Genomic DNA, 5903 nt, shown 5'->3' on the forward strand with positions numbered 1-5903 from the left:
GTGGTAACTGTACAGTGGTATGGTTGGTAGCTGTTACAGTGGTAACTAACTGTACAGTGGCATGGTTGGTAGCTGTTACAGTGGTAACTGTACAGTGGTACAGTTGGTAGCTATGCCTGGCTTCTTAGGTAGGTGCTGCGGTTGCACTCAGAACTTATACTCACATAGCAAGCAGTCTAACTACTGAGCCATCTCCCCAACTTTATGCTCATTCCATTTTCTTTCTATTGCCACTGCTCTCATCTGAGCCTCAGCTGTGTCTTGAGTTAGGAAAACACTACAGCGATGCCTTTTTTCTAAGTGCCCTTCACCTAGATCCTGTCCTGTTTCTCTTATGCCTGTTATCCACCTAGAAGCCATGGGGCCATTTAAAATCGCTCTAATTCTACCTCTTGAGAGGCCATGGCAAGGGGATAACTGGTTTGAGGTTAGCCTGAGTATATGATGAGACCCTAGAAAGAGAGACAGAGAGACAGAAACAAACAGAGACAGACAGACAGAGGAAGGATGGAGAGAGGTGAGGAGAAATGGATAAAAAAAAGAAAAGGAAAGTCCAGAGAGACAAAACTGAAAAAAATCTAGATTATAAAAAGGAGAACACATGGAATGGTGACAGATGTCATAAAACAAACAAACAAACCAAACAACAACAACAAAAACCTGTAATAACCTGGAGATAGTAGGGAAATGCTTTCAAATTTCTAATAGAGAACAAGATTTTTTTTCCACCCTGAAGTTTGACACAACCAAACTGCTGCTCACAGTGAGAGCACAGAACAGACAGGAAGAGAGACAGCTCCACACAGCACAGCCGTACTTCACCTCCTGCGCGGCCTATCTGGAGTTCCTGACACATCTGCTATATACTGTCAACTAGGTTTGTACTAGTTGTACATACACTGTACAGTGGTATGGTTGGTAGCTGTTACAGTGGTAACTAACTGTATAGTGGCATGGTTGGAGCTGTTACAGTGGTAACTAACTGTACAGTGGTATGGTTGGTAGCTGTTACAGTGGTAACTGTACAGTGGTATGGTTGGTAGCTGTTACAGTGGTAACTAACTGTACAGTGGTATGGTTGGAGCTGTTACAGTGGTAACTAACTGTATAGTGGCATGGTTGGAGCTGTTACAGTGGTAACTAACTGTACAGTGGTATGGTTGGTAGCTGTTACAGTGGTAACTAACTGTACAGTGGTATGGTTGGTAGCTGTTACAGTGATAACTAACTGTACAGTGGTATGGTTGGTAGCTGTTACAGTGGTAACTGTATAGTGGCATGGTTGGTAGCTGTTACAGTGGTAACTAACTGTACAGTGGTATGGTTGGTAGCTGTTACAGTGGTAACTAACTGTACAGTGGTATGGTTGGTAGCTGTTACAGTGGTAACTAACTGTACAGTGGCATGGTTGGTAGCTGTTACAGTGGTAACTGTACAGTGGTATGGTTGGTAGCTGTTACAGTGGTAACTGTACAGTGGCATGGTTGGTAGCTGTTACAGTGGTAACTGTACAGTGGTATGGTTGGTAGCTGTTACAGTGGTAACTAACTGTACAGTGGCATGGTTGGTAGCTGTTACAGTGGTAACTAACTGTACAGTGGTATGGTTGGTAGCTGTTACAGTGGTAACTAACTGTACAGTGGTATGGTTGGTAGCTGTCTCCTAGGTTTTCTGTATACTGTGGCTCACTCTGTCCTTATAATAATTCTGCAAAGTGGGTGTCATCATGGAGAAGTTAAGACACCCCACACAGCAATCTGGGCTCTTATGACCTCTCAACAGAATTACTGAGAAACACGAGGAAAGGTAGAGCAGGCATTCAAAGGAGACTCTAAAGCTCAGCCAAGCTATGTCCTAGTCACATGATCATAACAATAGGCACATCTGTTCTGATGTGCCTATTTAACATTTAACAATGGGAAGCCTGAAGAAATGCGAGCATTGTGTCGTGAATAGCTGTTGTCAAATGCTCCTCCTCAAACCCTGCATGCACAGATACATGTCTCAAACTGGAAGATTGAGCTGAATCATCTCTGCTCAACCCCTAGAAGGCTCTCAGTAAACATCGATGTTTGTGGGACTGGGGGATGGCTCAGTGGATAAAGCACTGGGCATTGAACCATGAACATTCTGGTTCAAATCCTAGTACCCATGTAAATCCGTGGTGTAAGTGGCAGCTCCCCCCACCCCTGTGATTCCAAAGCTCTGAAGGAAAAGACAGGTGTTCTCTAGAGCAAGCTGACTAGACATACTAGTGATACCAAATACATAGAATGATGGAAGAATGATGGATGTACCACAAAGTTTCTGCAAATGTCACCGGCAGTGGGAGAGGAGAAGGTTTTGCTTGAAGTACTGCTGTATGGTTTTCACTATGGCACTGAGAACTTGTTTTATGTGTACAAATGTTTTGTCTGCATGTATGCCAATGTATCGTGTGCATATGTGGTACTCATGAGCTACAGACAGTTGGGAACCACGCTTGAGTCCTCAGCAGGACCAGCAGTGTTCTTATCTGCTGAGCTCTCTCCAGCACCTCAGCATTTGTCATTTTAATGGTTTAAAATTAAACACTTAAAACACATTTCAGGCTGGCAAGATGGCTCCCACAAGTTGTTCTCTTACTACACAAACACACACACACACACACACACACACACACACGGTGAGGGGGGAGGGGACAGACAGAGAGAGAGAGAGAGACAGAGAGAGAATATAAAAAATAGAAAGTGTATTTAAATTTTCACCAAACATAAGGCTATTCAGGTCATGTAATTTCCCTGTCCAAAACTCTCCAGTAAGATGAATTACAACTTAGAAGCACACGGCTGTCCTGGCAAGTGTGAAGACACAGGATGCAACTTATACCCCTCCGTGGCCTTCCAACCTTTTTTGATCTGCCCTTTGATGGCCCCTTTGGTTTCATGTTGTCTCCTGATGATCTGTAGCCACGTGTCCTCTGTCGAGGCCATTCTGATCTTGTTTTTGCTGTTCTTTGTCCCTATCCACCTCACATGCATGGTCCTTTCTCTTCACTCAGATTTCAACTCAGCCATTACCTTCTTAGTGGCTTCCCTGAACATTCATGTGGCAGGGCTTCCACAAAATGATGAGGAGAGGAGAGAGGTGTAAATTGAGTGGAAGGATGGGTGTGGGTGAGGTGGGTAGATGAGAGAGTGAGTAGGTGGGTGGGTGGAAAGGTAGAAAGGAAAATTTATGGAAGATGGATGGGTGGATGGATGGATGAGTGGATGTATGGATGGGTAGGTGGGCGGGTGGGTGGATGGATGGGATGGATAGATGGATAGATAGGTAGATGGATAGGTGAGTGAATGGATGGATGGGTAGGTGGGTGGATGAACGGATGAGTAGGTGGATGGATGGATGAATGGATGGATGGGTGAGTGGATGAATGTATAGCTGTAACTCAGGTCAGTGACCCCTTTGGGGTTTGCATATCAGATATCCTGCATATCATATATTTACATTAGGGTTCATAACAGTAGCAAAATCACAGCTATGAAGAAACCAAAAAATTGTGTGTCACCACAACATGAGAAAGTATATTAAAGGGTCTATAGTATTGAGAAGGTTGAAAACCACTGCCCTAGCTGCTTGCTTGGGTACAGCAATGCTAACAACACGTACTAAGCACCCAGTCCTGTTCTTAGCACGGTACACACAGCCTCATAGAGGACATGTGTCACCTCATCGACCTATTGCAATTCTGTGAGGTGCTTCCATGACCTCAGTTTTGCAGATGAGGACGGAGCGCTCAGAGAGGCTCTGTTGCTTGCCCCAAGGCTACACAGCTGGTGAAGTCAATGAAGTTGGGATTCCAGCAAGCATCACTTTCTTAAGGTGTGGACACAAAAGACAGGCAAGACTCAGCTGGAGGATGTGAAGGGCAGAAGACTCTTTTCTTGGGTCTTCTAATAGAATGTTCCAGTAGGGATCAGGGACAGCACCCATACTCAGATGGCTAATGACATCAGAGGTGGGGATGGACAAGGACACCCAAAGACCTTGGAGGAGTCTCTGAAGGAATTCTAGGCTCACACCTAAATAGAGTGCCATGAATCATTCCTATAGCCCTGCCTTTAGAAGACGTTCCTATAGCCTTCCTTATAGGAGTCATCCTATAGCCCTGCCTATAGGAGTTATTCCTATAGCTCTGCCCCAGATACAAAGAACCCACTTGGAACCCTGAGCCAGGGAAACCCAGGCTTCCTGTGAAGTGCTCACTCAATCTCCCCAGCCACAATCCCACATCTGATTTTTAGATATTTGGGCAACTGCATAAAGGCAAAACCGAGGTGGGCAAACTCTCAAAGGAAATGCCTCTATCTAAACTAGGCCAAAGAGAAAGCAACCCTGACAGAGAAAGAGGCTCCAAACCCCACTGTGCTTGTGAGACCTGTGCCACCAGGGGGAGCTCTCCTCAAACCCAGCGGGATTTTGGTCAGTCCTCCGACTGCTGCTGGAAGGGTGGATGGATATGGTGTCAGAGTCACTCAGACCCTGGTTCTTAATCTGGGTAGGGGGAAATAAGGATAACGTAGGCCGAGATAACATATGTTATCTGAACTTCACGTGGGGAGGGTATATTTCTTATCCACTTTGAATATGTTTAAGAAGAACAAAAGAGAGCACTTGGAAGCTTTTCTAGCACTGGGGCGTCTGAAAGAAGCCTGTGCCCTTGAGGTAGACTCTCCTGGGAGGACACACTTTCAGAAGACTTCATGCTGAGTACCAGTGAAGGTGCTGTCAAGGTTTGGCTTCCAAATGAAAAAGCCTTAACTGTGTGGCATCACACATGACAGTCCTGGGTGTGGCTGTCAGGTGTGGGCATCCCCTCAGCTGTAGCACTGAGCATTTCTCTGATCTTGAGTCTCCAGATACAGGCATTATGGAGATTCCCCTATCCCAGTCTGGAACAAGGTGGCTATGCTTCTTGGTTGGTTTCAAGTGGCCTGTTCTCTCTTTGCCCAGTCACGAAGAGTCTCTTCCTTCTCCCCTTGACTTTCTAGAGAACAAGACTGGGTTTTGGGTGGACAGTTGGGGCCAGGCCTCTTCACTCCCTCCATCAGACTGGGCAGCCTTGGTGTCTGCTGAACAAGGTATGCTCAGAGACTTTCACTTGACCCAGGATTGTTCAACTAGGTGGGATTGGAGGGCTGGAGAGATGGCTGTCATGATTGGAGGCCCTTCTGGCATCTACTGAAAGAGATTTTTTTTAAAAAAAGTTTCTAAGCCTTTTACCAACAGAATTACCAAGTCCCAAATCTCAGAAGTGGCAATAGAGAAAGGCTTTTAGCCACACGGTAAGGGAGGGAGGCTTACCAGAGGGGGTTTTGGATGAAAGGGGATAAGAAAGGAGAGGAAGAAGTAGAATGAGTGGTCAGAAAAGAGAACAGGCACAGGACAGATCACCTGGACCAGAAGTCACTGGCCTAGTCAAGCCACTCAGCTTCATACCTATCCTCATTTATTAAAAAGTCCCCAAGCCACCCAGGTCTAAGCCAGACAGGGTCCTCGTGCTGAGAGGGAAAGTGGACAGAAGCCCTCATCCCTAACCCAGAAGCTATATCCAATTGATAAGCACTCACAAAGGAGAAATGAGTTTTCTTCACTGGAGTTTGACGAGGTGTACAAACCACATTTAAGGCAGGTCGCACTCCTGGGTAGAGGACCATGAAGAATGCAAACACAAATGAACTCAATGGTGTTTTTGGAATTTTGTCTTGTTTTTGTTTGGTTTTGGTTTTGTCTCACAATACTTTGAATTTTTATGTGATTTCTCTGTGTGTGAATGTGCGCTTTGTGTGTTTCTCTTTCTCTCTCTTTTTCTTTCTTTCTTTCTTTCTTTCTTTCTTTCTTTCTTTCTTTCTTTCTTTCTTTCT

At 45.2% G+C, this 5903-nt stretch overlaps 1 protein-coding gene across 1 annotated transcript in view; it reads right to left on the minus strand.

The window, feature by feature from the left end:
• Positions 1 to 5903, minus strand: part of Spi1 (Spi-1 proto-oncogene) — a 20188-nt gene that overhangs the window by 10504 nt on the left and 3781 nt on the right. The gene's annotated exons all lie outside the window — the stretch shown is intronic.

This window comes from Grammomys surdaster, unplaced genomic scaffold (genome assembly GCF_004785775.1).
Source record: "Grammomys surdaster isolate TR1022 unplaced genomic scaffold, NIH_TR_1.0 338, whole genome shotgun sequence".
Taxonomy (NCBI): Eukaryota; Metazoa; Chordata; class Mammalia; order Rodentia; family Muridae; genus Grammomys; species Grammomys surdaster.